Below are 15,000 nucleotides of genomic sequence, written 5' to 3' on the forward strand. Positions count from 1 at the left end.
ACCACGTGCCGAAAACTTTAGACTTCCGTGAGCTCTCCGGCTTGCACCGAGACCCGAAGTCGACGTGCGAAGCACCACGGGACCCCTTTCGCCTGCAGGTCCCGAGCCGCCTTTATTTGCTGTTACGAGCATCGTGTGCCCCATACCTGCGTGACGAGCACCGCAGGGCGGCAGAGCCATCGCACTTGGCCGGGTGGCAGAGGAGGACCCGACTATTCACAGATAGCGGCCCAACGACTCCCAGAGCCGGTCGTGCGGCGCGCGAGGTCTGCTCTCTTCACAAGAGGCTTTATTAGGGAGTGCTAAGGCAAGGTTCTGTGCCCTCCACCCTCATCGCAACACCCATGGGAGCCTCCGGTCGTCAATAGACCGCCGCACCGGCCTCTGACTGACTCTCAGAATGGACGGAAAGAGCCGGGTAAGCCTTTCAAAAGATTCGACCACGTGCCGAAAACTTTAGACTTCCGTGAGCTCTCCGGCTTGCACCGAGACCCGAAGTCGACGTGCGAAGCACCACGGGACCCCTTTCGCCTGCAGGTCCCGAGCCGCCTTTATTTGCTGTTACGAGCATCGTGTGCCCCATACCTGCGTGACGAGCACCGCAGGGCGGCAGAGCCATCGCACTTGGCCGGGTGGCAGAGGAGGACCCGACTATTCACAGATAGCGGCCCAACGACTCCCAGAGCCGGTCGTGCGGCGCGCGAGGTCTGCTCTCTTCACAAGAGGCTTTATTAGGGAGTGCTAAGGCAAGGTTCTGTGCCCTCCACCCTCATCGCAACACCCATGGGAGCCTCCGGTCGTCAATAGACCGCCGCACCGGCCTCTGACTGACTCTCAGAATGGACGGAAAGAGCCGGGTAAGCCTTTCAAAAGATTCGACCACGTGCCGAAAACTTTAGACTTCCGTGAGCTCTCCGGCTTGCACCGAGACCCGAAGTCGACGTGCGAAGCACCACGGGACCCCTTTCGCCTGCAGGTCCCGAGCCGCCTTTATTTGCTGTTACGAGCATCGTGTGCCCCATACCTGCGTGACGAGCACCGCAGGGCGGCAGAGCCATCGCACTTGGCCGGGTGGCAGAGGAGGACCCGACTATTCACAGATAGCGGCCCAACGACTCCCAGAGCCGGTCGTGCGGCGCGCGAGGTCTGCTCTCTTCACAAGAGGCTTTATTAGGGAGTGCTAAGGCAAGGTTCTGTGCCCTCCACCCTCATCGCAACACCCATGGGAGCCTCCGGTCGTCAATAGACCGCCGCACCGGCCTCTGACTGACTCTCAGAATGGACGGAAAGAGCCGGGTAAGCCTTTCAAAAGATTCGACCACGTGCCGAAAACTTTAGACTTCCGTGAGCTCTCCGGCTTGCACCGAGACCCGAAGTCGACGTGCGAAGCACCACGGGACCCCTTTCGCCTGCAGGTCCCGAGCCGCCTTTATTTGCTGTTACGAGCATCGTGTGCCCCATACCTGCGTGACGAGCACCGCAGGGCGGCAGAGCCATCGCACTTGGCCGGGTGGCAGAGGAGGACCCGACTATTCACAGATAGCGGCCCAACGACTCCCAGAGCCGGTCGTGCGGCGCGCGAGGTCTGCTCTCTTCACAAGAGGCTTTATTAGGGAGTGCTAAGGCAAGGTTCTGTGCCCTCCACCCTCATCGCAACACCCATGGGAGCCTCCGGTCGTCAATAGACCGCCGCACCGGCCTCTGACTGACTCTCAGAATGGACGGAAAGAGCCGGGTAAGCCTTTCAAAAGATTCGACCACGTGCCGAAAACTTTAGACTTCCGTGAGCTCTCCGGCTTGCACCGAGACCCGAAGTCGACGTGCTAAGCACCACGGGACCCCTTTCGCCTGCAGGTCCCGAGCCGCCTTTATTTGCTGTTACGAGCATCGTGTGCCCCATACCTGCGTGACGAGCACCGCAGGGCGGCAGAGCCATCGCACTTGGCCGGGTGGCAGAGGAGGACCAGACTATTCACAGATAGCGGCCCAACGACTCCCAGAGCCGGTCGTGCGGCGCGCGAGGTCTGCTCTCATCACAAGAGGCTTTAGGGAGTGCTCAGGCAAGGGTCAGCCCGCAGCCTTCCTGGCAACACCCAGGGGAACCAGGCCACTCGCGTCTCTCGCCTTCATTTTCGACACGAGCGCCTGCGGAGGGCCACCACCCCCTCCGATTGTCAAGAGACCTCCGCACCGGCCTCTGACTTACTCTCAGAATGGACGGAAAGAGCCGGGTAAGCCTTTGAAAAGATTCGACCACGTGCCGAAAACTTTAGACTTCCGTGAGCTCTCCGGCTTGCACCGAGACCCGAAGTCGACGTGCTTAGCACCACGGGACCCCTTTCGCCTGCAGGTCCCGAGCCGCCTTTTATTTTTGTTACGAGTATCGTGTTCCCCAAACCTGGGTGACGAGCACCGCAGGGCGGCAGAGCCATCGCGCTTGTCCGGGTGGCAGAGGAGGACCAGACTATTCACAAATAGCGGCCCAACGACTCCCAGAGCCGGTCGTGCGGCAGGCGAGGTCTGCTCTCATCACAAGAGGCTTTAGGGAGTGCTCAGGCAACGGTCAGCCCGCAGCCTTCTTGGCAACACCCAAGGGAACCAGGCCACTCGCGTCTCTCGCCTTCATTTTGGACACGAGCGCCTGTGGAGGGACGGCCGGAGTCAACGTGGGGTTTGCCCGCCCTCCAATAGTGTCAAAAGACCGCCGCACAAGTCTCTGACTGACTCTTAGAACAGACAGAAAGAGTTTGTCAAATCTGTCAAAAAATTGACAAAGTGTCAAAAATTCGACTTCCAAGAGCTCTCCGGCATGCACTCATACCTGTCATTAAAGTGCTATGCCCGTGGAACCGTTTTTCGGATGCCTTTCAGAACGGTCCCGCGCCGCCATTTTGTTCTAAAAATCGTGTTCCCATATATCTCCGGGTACCCCGCCAACCTCACTGCGGAAAAACTACAAGTGGCACTGAATGGGTCTGAATTCCAAATTTGACTGCATCGGTCTGGAACTCGGTCCGGTCAAAACCGTTTGGATTTTTCTCGGTCCGGACTTCCGCGACAGACAAAGTTAAAGTTTTCGGGCTGCAGGCACAAAACGACAGCTGGCCATTTGCCGGGCTCAATTCACCCAATTCCTCCGGCACTTCGGAGCACATGTTCGGTGTAAGTTTGCGAATCTTTCCCGATGCTGCAGCATTTTCCTCCGCTGACACTTAGAATATTTTTCACACTTTGCTGAAAATTTTTCTAAGTGTTTTTTTCCAAGTTTTCCTGGTTACTGATTTCTTCTTTTTAAACATTTTTCTAAGTTTTTCTGGTTACTGATTTCTTCTTTTTAAACATTTTTCGCAGTTTGTCTGGTTACTGATTTCTTCTTTTTAAACATTTTTCGCCGTTTTTCTGGTTACTGATTTCTTCTTTTTAAACATTTTTCGCCGTTTTTCTGGTTACTGATTTCTTCTTTTTAAACATTTTTCTAAGTTTTTCTGGTTACTCATTTCTTCTTTTTAAACATTTTTCTAAGTTTTTCTGGTTACTGATTTCTTCTTTTTAAACATTTTTCTAAGTTTTTCTGGTTACTCATTTCTTCTTTTTAAACATTTTTCTAAGTTTTTCTGGTTACTCACTTCTTCTTTTTAAACATTTTTCGCCGTTTTTCTGGTTACTGATTTCTTCTTTTTAAACATTTTTCTAAGTTTTTCTGGTTACTCATTTCTTCTTTTTAAACATTTTTCTAAGTTTTTCTGGTTACTCATTTCTTCTTTTTAAACATTTTTCTAAGTTTTTCTGGTTACTGATTTCTTCTTTTTAAACATTTTTCTAAGTTTTTCTGGTTACTGATTTCTTCTTTTTAAACATTTTTCTAAGTTTTCCTGGTTACTCATTTCTTCTTTTTAAACATTTTTCTAAGTTTTCCTGGTTACTCATTTCTTCTTTTTAAACATTTTTCTAAGTTTTCCTGGTTACTGATTTCTTCTTTTTAAACATTTTTCGCAGTTTTTCTGGTTACTGATTTCTTCTTTTTAAACATTTTTTCGCAGTTTGTCTGGTTACTGATTTCTTCTTTTTAAACATTTTTCGCCGTTTTTCTGGTTACTGATTTCTTCTTTTTAAACATTTTTCGCCGTTTTTCTGGTTACTGATTTCTTCTTTTTAAGCATTTTTCTAAGTTTTTCTGGTTACTCATTTCTTCTTTTTAAACATTTTTCTAAGTTTTTCTGGTTACTGATTTCTTCTTTTTAAACATTTTTCTAAGTTTTTCTGGTTACTCATTTCTTCTTTTTAAACATTTTTCTAAGTTTTTCTGGTTACTCACTTCTTCTTTTTAAACATTTTTCTAAGTTTTTCTGGTTACTGATTTCTTCTTTTTAAACATTTTTCGCCGTTTTTCTGGTTACTGATTTCTTCTTTTTAAACATTTTTCTAAGTTTTTCTGGTTACTCATTTCTTCTTTTTAAACATTTTTCTAAGTTTTTCTGGTTACTGATTTCTTCTTTTTAAACATTTTTCTAAGTTTTCCTGGTTACTGATTTCTTCTTTTTAAACATTTTTCGCAGTTTTTCTGGTTACTGATTTCTTCTTTTTAAACATTTTTCTAAGTTTTCCTGGTTACTGATTTCTTCTTTTTAAACATTTTTCGCAGTTTTTCTGGTTACTGATTTCTTCTTTTTAAACATTTTTCTAAGTTTTTCTGGTTACTGATTTCTTCTTTTTAAACATTTTTCTAAGTTTTTCTGGTTACTCACTTCTTCTTTTTAAACATTTTTCTAAGTTTTCCTGGTTACTGATTTCTTCTTTTTAAACATTTTTCGCAGTTTGTCTGGTTACTGATTTCTTCTTTTTAAACATTTTTCGCAGTTTTTCTGGTTACTGATTTCTTCTTTTTAAACATTTTTCTAAGTTTTTCTGGTTACTCACTTCTTCTTTTATAACATTTTTCTAAGTTTTCCTGGTTACTGATTTCTTCTTTTTAAACATTTTTCTAAGTTTTCCTGGTTACTGATTTCTTCTTTTTAAACATTTTTCTAAGTTTTCCTGGTTACTGATTTCTTCTTTTTAAACATTTTTCTAAGTTTTTCTGGTTACTCATTTCTTCTTTTTAAACATTTTTCGCAGTTTTTCTGGTTACTGATTTCTTCTTTTTAAACATTTTCCTAAGTTTTCCTGGTTACTGATTTCTTCTTTTTAAACATTTTTCTAAGTTTTCCTGGTTACTCATTTCTTCTTTTTGATCATTTTTCTAAGTTTTCCTGGTTACTGATTTCTTCGTTTTGAACATTTTTCTAAGTTTTCCTGGTTACTCACTTCTTCTTTTCAAACATTTTTCTTCGTTTTTCTGTTTACTCATTTAGCACTTTCAGGCACTTTCCCATCATTTCCTCGTTCCCGATTTCACCCTTTAAAACGCTTTCGGGCATTTCCCTAAGTTTTGCGGTTCACTCGTTTGGGACTCACTGACACCTTCTCTAGCTTCCCTGCTCACTTTTTTCGTACTGTTGAGAAAATTCGAACCCTTTCCTTAACTATGCCGGTTACTGACTTCACCGCTTCAGACCCTTGTCCCCGTAATGAAAGATACCATTTCCCACCGTGGGAAATGCACGAAAATCGGACTGAACACGGGGGAGGCTCCCCCCTCGAAGGCGAGACCGTCGGCAGAACCGCCGGGTCAAACCCGGCCGAGCTACCCGGCTTACAAGTCTCAAAGTCGGTATGAGCAGTCACGTCCACCCCCATTCCCTTTTGGACCACTTCCCACGGTTCCAAATGCATGAAAATCGGCCTGTACACGGGGGAGGCACCCGCCTCGAAGACGAGACCGTCGGCAGAACCGCCGGGTCAAACCCGGCTGAGCTACCCGGCTCGGAAGCGCCAAAGTCGGGTTGAGCAGTCACATTCACTCCCATCGACGTTTGGACCACTTCCCACGGTTCGAAATGCACGGAAATCGGCCTGTACACGGGGGAGGCACCCGCCTCGAAGAGGAGACTGTCGGCAGAACCGCCGGGTCAAACCCGGCTGTGCTAACCGGCTCGGAAGCGCCAAAGTCGGGTTGAGCAGTCACATTCACTCCCATCCCCTTTTGGGCAACTTCCCACGGTTGGAAATGCATGGAAATCGGACTGAACACGGGGGAGGCTCCCCCCTCGAAGGCGAGACCGTCGGCAGAACCGCAGGATCAAACCCGGCTGAGCTACCCGGCTTACAAGTCTCAAAGTCGGTATGAGCAGACACGTCCACCCCCATTCCCTTTTGGACCACTTCCCACGGTTCGAAATGCATGAAAATCGGCCTGTATACGGGGGAGGCACCCGCCTCGAAGACGAGACCGTCGGCAGACCCGCCGGGTCAAACCCGGCTGAGCTACCCGGCTCGGAAGCGCCAAAGTCGGGTTGAGCAGTCACATTCACTCCCATCCCCTTTTGGACCACTTCCCACGGTTCGAAATGCACGAAAATCGGCCTGTACACGGGGGAGGCACCCGCCTCGAAGACGAGACCGTCGGCAGAACCGCCGGAACAAACCCGGCTGAGCTACCCGGCTTACAAGTCTCAAAGTCGGTATGAGCAGACACGTCCACCCCCATTCCCTTTTGGACCACTTCCCACGGTTCGAAATGCATGAAAATCGGCCTGTATACGGGGGAGGCACCCGCCTCGAAGACGAGACCGTCGGCAGACCCGCCGGGTCAAACCCGGCTGAGCTACCCGGCTCGGAAGCGCCAAAGTCGGGTTGAGCAGTCACATTCACTCCCATCCCCTTTTGAACCTCTTCCCACCGTTGGAAATGCACGAAAATCGGCCTGTACACGGGGGAGGCTCCCCCCTCGAAGGCGAGACCGTCGGCAGAACCGCCGGGTCAAACCCGGCTGAGCTACCCGGCTTACAAGTCTCGAAGTCGGGTTGAGCAGTCACATTCACTCCCATCGACTTTTGGGCAACTTCCCACCGTTGCAAATGCATGAAAATCGGCCTGTACACGGGGGAGGCACCCGCCTCGAAGTCGAGACCGTCGGCAGAACCGCCGGGTCCAACCCGGCTGAGCTACCCGGCTTACAAGTCTCAAAGCCGGGTTGGGCAGTCACGTTCACCCCCATTCCCTTTTGGATCACTTCCCACGGTTCGAAATGCACGAAAACCGGCCTGTACACGGGGGAGGGTCCGCCCTCGAAGGCGAGACCGTCGGCAGAACCGCCGGGTCAAACCTGGCTGAGCTACCCGGCTTACAAGTCTCAAAGTCGGGTTGAGCAGTCACGTTCACTCCCATCGACTTTTAGACCACTTCCCACGGTTCGAAATGCACGAAAATCGGCCTGTACACGGGGGAGGCACCCGCCTCGAAGACGAGACCGTCGGCAGAACCGCCGGGTCAAACCCGGCCGAGCTACCCGGGTTAGAAGCCTCAGAGTCGGGTTGAGCAGTCACGTTCACTCCCATCGACTTTTAGACCACTTCCCACGGTTGGAAATGCACGAAAATCGGCCTGTACACGGGGGTGGCATCCGCCTCGAAGACGAGACCGTCGGCAGAACCGCCGGGTCAAACCCGGCTGAGCTACCCGGCTTACAAGTCTCAAAGTCGGGTTGAGCAGTCACATTCACTCCCATCGACTTTTGGGCAACTTCCCACGGTTCGAAATGCACAAGATTCGGCCTGAACACGGGGGACGCTCCCCCCTCGAAGGCGAGACCGTCGGCAGAACCGCCGGGTCAAACCCGGCTGAGCTACCCGGCTCGGAAGCGCCAAAGTCGGTATGAGCAGTCACGTTCACTCCCATCCCCTTTTGGACCGCTTCCCACGGTACGAAATGCATGAAAATCGGCCTGTACACGGGGGAGGCACCCGCCTCGAAGACGAGACCGTCGGCAGAACCGCCGGGTCAAACCCGGCTGAGCTACCCGGCTTACAAGTCTCAAAGTCGGGTTGAGCAGTCACATTCACTCCCATCGACTTTTGGGCAACTTCCCACGGTTCGAAATGCACAAAATTCGGCCTGAACACGGGGGACGCTCCCCCCTCGAAGGCGAGACCGTCGGCAGAACCGCCGGGTCAAACCCGGCTGAGCTACCCGGCTTAAAAGTCTCAAAGTCGGTATGAGCAGTCACATTCACCCCCATTCCCTTTTGGACCACTTCCCACGGTTGGAAATGCATGAAAATCGGCCTGGACACGGGGGAGGCTCCCCCCTCGATGACGAGACCGTCGGCAGAACCGCCGGAACAAACCCGGCTGAGCTACCCGGCTTACAAGTCTCAAAGTCGGTATGAGCAGACACGTCCACCCCCATTCCCTTTTGGACCACTTCCCACCGTTGGAAATGCACGAAAATCGGCCTGTACACGGGGGAGGCACCGGCCTCGAAGACGAGACCGTCGGCAGAACCGCCGGATCAAACCCGGCCGAGCTACCCGGGTTAGAAGCCTCAGAGTCGGGTTGAGCAGTCACATTCACTCCCATCCCCTTTTGAACCTCTTCCCACCGTTGGAAATGCACGAAAATCGGCCTGTACACGGGGGAGGCTCCCCCCTCGAAGGCGAGACCGTCGGCAGAACCGCCGGGTCAAACCCGGCTGAGCTACCCGGCTTAAAAGTCTCAAAGTCGGGTTGAGCAGTCACATTCACTCCCATCGACTTTTGGGCAACTTCCCACCGTTGCAAATGCATGAAAATCGGCCTGTACACGGGGGAGGCTCCCCCCTCGAAGGCGAGACCGTCGGCAGAACCGCCGGGTCAAACCCGGCTGAGCTACCCGGCTTAAAAGTCTCAAAGTCGGGTTGAGCAGTCACATTCACTCCCATCGACTTTTGGGCAACTTCCCACCGTTGCAAATGCATGAAAATCGGCCTGTACACGGGGGAGGCTCCGCCCTCGAAGGCGAGACCGACGGCAGAACCGCCGGGTCAAACCCGGCCGGGCTACCCGGCTCGGAAGCGCCAAAGTCGGGTTGAGCAGTCACATTCACCCCCATCCCCTTTTGGGCCACTTCCCACGGTTCGAAATGCATGAAAATCGGCCTGTACACGGGGGACGCTCCCCCCTCGAAGGCGAGGCAGTCGGCAGAACCGCCGGGTCAAACCCGGCTGAGCTACCCGGGTTAGATGCCTCAAAGTCGGGTTGAGCAGTCACATTCACCCCCATCCCCTTTCGGCCCCCTTCCCACGGTTGGAAATGCATGAAAATCGGCCTGTACACGGTGGGCGCTCCCCCCTCGAAGGTGAGACCTTCGGCAGAACCGCCGGGTCAAATCCTGCCGAGCTACCCGCGTTAGAGGTCTCAATGTCGGCTTCAGCAGTCACATTCAATCCCATTCCCGTTTGGACCTCTTCCCGCCGATGGAAATGCACAAAATTCGGCCTGAACACGCGGGGCGCTCCCCCCTCGAAGGCGAGACCGTCGCCAGAACCGCCGGGTCAAATCCGGCTGAGCTACCCGCGTTACAGGTCTCAAAGTCGGGTTGAGCAGTCACGTTCACCCCCATCCCCTTTCGGACCCCTTCCCACGGTTGGAAATGCATGAAAATCGGCCTGTACACGGTGGGCGCTCCCCCCTCGAAGGTGAGACCTTCGGCAGAACCGCCGGGTCAAATCCGGCCGAGCTACCCGCGTTAGAGGTCTCAATGTCGGCTTCAGCAGTCACATTCAATCCCATTCCCGTTTGGACCTCTTCCCGCCGATGGAAATGCACAAAATTCGGCCTGAACACGCGGGACGCTCCCCCCTCGAAGGTGAGACCTTCGGCAGAACCGCCGGGTCAAATCCGGCCGAGCTACCCGCGTTAGAGGTCTCAATGTCGGCTTCAGCAGTCACATTCAATCCCATTCCCGTTTGGACCTCTTCCCGCCGATGGAAATGCACAAAATTCGGCCTGAACACGCGGGACGCTCCCCCCTCGAAGGCGAGACCGTCGCCAGAACCGCCGGGTCAAATCCGGCTGAGCTACCCGCGTTACAGGTCTCAAAGTCGGGTTGAGCAGTCACGTTCACCCCCATCCCCTTTCGGCCCCCTTCCCACGGTTGGAAATGCATGAAAATCGGCCTGTACACGGTGGGCGCTCCCCCCTCGAAGGTGAGACCTTCGGCAGAACCGCCGGGTCAAATCCTGCCGAGCTACCCGCGTTAGAGGTCTCAATGTCGGCTTCAGCAGTCACATTCAATCCCATTCCCGTTTGGACCTCTTCCCGCCGATGGAAATGCACAAAATTCGGCCTGAACACGCGGGGCGCTCCCCCCTCGAAGGCGAGACCGTCGCCAGAACCGCCGGGTCAAATCCGGCTGAGCTACCCGCGTTACAGGTCTCAAAGTCGGGTTGAGCAGTCACGTTCACCCCCATCCCCTTTCGGACCCCTTCCCACGGTTGGAAATGCATGAAAATCGGCCTGTACACGGTGGGCGCTCCCCCCTCGAAGGTGAGACCTTCGGCAGAACCGCCGGGTCAAATCCGGCCGAGCTACCCGCGTTAGAGGTCTCAATGTCGGCTTCAGCAGTCACATTCAATCCCATTCCCGTTTGGACCTCTTCCCGCCGATGGAAATGCACAAAATTCGGCCTGAACACGCGGGACGCTCCCCCCTCGAAGGCGAGACCGTCGCCAGAACCGCCGGGTCAAATCCGGCTGAGCTACCCGCGTTACAGGTCTCAAAGTCGGGTTGAGCAGTCACGTTCACCCCCATCCCCTTTCGGCCCCCTTCCCACGGTTGGAAATGCATGAAAATCGGCCTGTACACGGTGGGCGCTCCCCCCTCGAAGGTGAGACCTTCGGCAGAACCGCCGGGTCAAATCCTGCCGAGCTACCCGCGTTAGAGGTCTCAATGTCGGCTTCAGCAGTCACATTCAATCCCATTCCCGTTTGGACCTCTTCCCGCCGATGGAAATGCACAAAATTCGGCCTGAACACGCGGGGCGCTCCCCCCTCGAAGGCGAGACCGTCGCCAGAACCGCCGGGTCAAATCCGGCTGAGCTACCCGCGTTACAGGTCTCAAAGTCGGGTTGAGCAGTCACGTTCACCCCCATCCCCTTTCGGACCCCTTCCCACGGTTGGAAATGCATGAAAATCGGCCTGTACACGGTGGGCGCTCCCCCCTCGAAGGTGAGACCTTCGGCAGAACCGCCGGGTCAAATCCGGCCGAGCTACCCGCGTTAGAGGTCTCAATGTCGGCTTCAGCAGTCACATTCAATCCCATTCCCGTTTGGACCTCTTCCCGCCGATGGAAATGCACAAAATTCGGCCTGAACACGCGGGACGCTCCCCCCTCGAAGGTGAGACCTTCGGCAGAACCGCCGGGTCAAATCCGGCCGAGCTACCCGCGTTAGAGGTCTCAATGTCGGCTTCAGCAGTCACATTCAATCCCATTCCCGTTTGGACCTCTTCCCGCCGATGGAAATGCACAAAATTCGGCCTGAACACGCGGGACGCTCCCCCCTCGAAGGCGAGACCGTCGCCAGAACCGCCGGGTCAAATCCGGCTGAGCTACCCGCGTTACAGGTCTCAAAGTCGGGTTGAGCAGTCACGTTCACCCCCATCCCCTTTCGGACCCCTTCCCACGGTTGGAAATGCATGAAAATCGGCCTGTACACGGTGGGCGCTCCCCCCTCGAAGGTGAGACCTTCGGCAGAACCGCCGGGTCAAATCCGGCCGAGCTACCCGCGTTAGAGGTCTCAATGTCGGCTTCAGCAGTCACATTCAATCCCATTCCCGTTTGGACCTCTTCCCGCCGATGGAAATGCACAAAATTCGGCCTGAACACGCGGGACGCTCCCCCCTCGAAGGTGAGACCTTCGGCAGAACCGCCGGGTCAAATCCGGCCGAGCTACCCGCGTTAGAGGTCTCAATGTCGGCTTCAGCAGTCACATTCAATCCCATTCCCGTTTGGACCTCTTCCCGCCGATGGAAATGCACAAAATTCGGCCTGAACACGCGGGACGCTCCCCCCTCGAAGGCGAGACCGTCGCCAGAACCGCCGGGTCAAATCCGGCTGAGCTACCCGCGTTAGAGGTCTCAAAGTCGGGTTGAGCAGTCACGTTCACCCCCATCCCCTTTCGGACCCCTTCCCACGGTTGGAAATGCATGAAAATCGGCCTGTACACGGTGGGCGCTCCCCCCTCGAAGCTGAGACCTTCGGCAGAACCGCCGGGTCAAATCCGGCCGAGCTACCCGCGTTAGAGGTCTCAATGTCGGCTTCAGCAGTCACATTCAATCCCATTCCCGTTTGGACCTCTTCCCGCCGATGGAAATGCACAAAACTCGGCCTGAACACGCGGGACGCTCCCCCCTCGAAGGTGAGACCTTCGGCAGAACCGCCGGGTCAAATCCGGCCGAGCTACCCGCGTTAGAGGTCTCAATGTCGGCTTCAGCAGTCACATTCAATCCCATTCCCGTTTGGACCTCTTCCCGCCGATGGAAATGCACAAAATTCGGCCTGAACACGCGGGACGCTCCCCCCTCGAAGGCGAGACCGTCGCCAGAACCGCCGGGTCAAATCCGGCCGAGCTACCCGCGTTAGAGGTCTCAATGTCGGCTTCAGCAGTCACATTCAATCCCATTCCCTTTTGGAACACTTCCCGCCGTTAACAATGCACGATATTCGGCCTGAACACGCGGGACGCTCCCCCCTCGAAGGTGAGACCTTCGGCAGAACCGCCGGGTCAAATCCTGCCGAGCTACCCGCGTTAGAGGTCTCAATGTCGGCTTCAGCAGTCACATTCAATCCCATTCCCGTTTGGACCTCTTCCCGCCGATGGAAATGCACAAAATTCGGCCTGAACACGCGGGACGCTCCCCCCTCGAAGGCGAGACCGTCGCCAGAACCGCCGGGTCAAATCCGGCCGAGCTACCCGCGTTAGAGGTCTCAATGTCGGCTTCAGCAGTCACATTCAATCCCATTCACGTTTGGAACACTTCCCGCCGTTAACAATGCACGATATTCGGCCTGAACACGCGGGACGCTCCCCCCTCGAAGGTGAGACCTTCGGCAGAACCGCCGGGTCAAATCCTGCCGAGCTACCCGCGTTAGAGGTCTCAATGTCGGCTTCAGCAGTCACATTCAATCCCATTCCCGTTTGGACCTCTTCCCGCCGATGGAAATGCACAAAATTCGGCCTGAACACGCGGGGCGCTCCCCCCTCGAAGGCGAGACCGTCGCCAGAACCGCCGGGTCAAATCCGGCTGAGCTACCCGCGTTACAGGTCTCAAAGTCGGCTTCAGCAGTCACATTCAATCCCATTCCCTTTTGGAACACTTCCCGCCGTTAACAATGCACGATATTCGGACTGAACACGGGGGCCGGTCCGCCCTCGAAGTCAACACCGTCCGCAGAACCGCCGGGGCAAATCCGGCTGAGCTACCCCGCCCCCGAACACTCAAAGTCCCTCTGAAGCCTTGCATTCGCCTCCTTGGAAAATTGACGTCAAACATTACCAAAATCGGGGGCACGAGCACTAAAGCTAAGTCTCACCCTTTCCCTATCCCTAACCAGGAACCGAACGCCCACCCTCAGCCTCACACCAACGCCGGTGCCACTCCAGACAGACACACCCTTCAAAACCACACCCATCCGGCCATGCAACTCAAAAAGGGTCCAAATTCAGAAACACCCCCTTCAAAAGGCACTCCATCCTCGGCCACACCACCGGGACATGCTCCCCTCGGCGATAATTAAGCCCCCACCACTATTTGAAGCCAACCGCAGCCGCAACTCGAACGGAGAAATCAGTAACCAATTCAAAAATGCGCTTGGTTACTGATTTCTACTGAGCCGAAAAAATTCTAAGTGTCGGTGGTTACTGATTTATACCAACCCGAAAAAATTCTAAGTGTCAGTGGTTACTGATTTATACCAACCCGAAAATATTCTAAGTGTCAGTGGTTACTGATTTATACCAACCCGAAAAAATTCTAAGTGTCAGTGGTTACTGATTTATACCAAGTCGAAAAAATTCTAAGTGTCAGTGGTTACTGATTTATACCAACCCGAAAATATTCTAAGTGTCAGTGGTTACTGATTTATACCAACTCGAAAAAATTCTAAGTGTCAGTGGTTACTGATTTATACCGACCCGAAAAAATTCTAAGTGTCAGTGGTTACTGATTTATACCAACTCGAAAATATTCTAAGTGTCGGTGGTTACTGATTTATACCAACCCGAAAAAATTCTAAGTGTCAGTGGTTACTGATTTATACCAACTCGAAAAAATTCTAAGTGTCGGTGGTTACTGATTTATACCAACTCGAAAATATTCTAAGTGTCGGTGGTTACTGATTTATACCTACCCGAAAATATTCTAAGTGTCAGTGGTTACTGATTTATACCAAGTCGAAAATATTCTAAGTGTCAGTGGTTACTGATTTATACCAACTCGAAAAAATTCTAAGTGTCAGTGGTTACTGATTTATACCAACTCGAAAATATTCTAAGTGTCGGTGGTTACTGATTTATACCAACCCGAAAATATTCTAAGTGTCAGTGGTTACTGATTTATACCAACTCGAAAAAATTCTAAGTGTCGGTGGTTACTGATTTATACCAACTCGAAAATATTCTAAGTGTCGGTGGTTACTGATTTATACCAACCCGAAAATATTCTAAGTGTCAGTGGTTACTGATTTATACCAAGTCGAAAATATTCTAAGTGTCAGTGGTTACTGATTTATACCAACTCGAAAATATTCTAAGTGTCGGTGGTTACTGATTTATACCAACCCGAAAATATTCTAAGTGTCAGTGGTTACTGATTTATACCAACTCGAAAAAATTCTAAGTGTCAGTGGTTACTGATTTATACCAACTCGAAAATATTCTAAGTGTCGGTGGTTACTGATTTATACCAACCCGAAAATATTCTAAGTGTCAGTGGTTACTGATTTGTACCGACCCGAAAAAATTCTAAGTGTCAGTGGTTACTGATTTATACCAACCCGAAAATATTCTAAGTGTCGGTGGTTACTGATTTATACCAACCCGAAAATATTCTAAGTGTCAGTGGTTACTGATTTATACCAACTCGAAA

Source organism: Chiloscyllium punctatum, unplaced genomic scaffold, assembly GCF_047496795.1.
Source record: "Chiloscyllium punctatum isolate Juve2018m unplaced genomic scaffold, sChiPun1.3 scaffold_382, whole genome shotgun sequence".
Taxonomy (NCBI): Eukaryota; Metazoa; Chordata; class Chondrichthyes; order Orectolobiformes; family Hemiscylliidae; genus Chiloscyllium; species Chiloscyllium punctatum.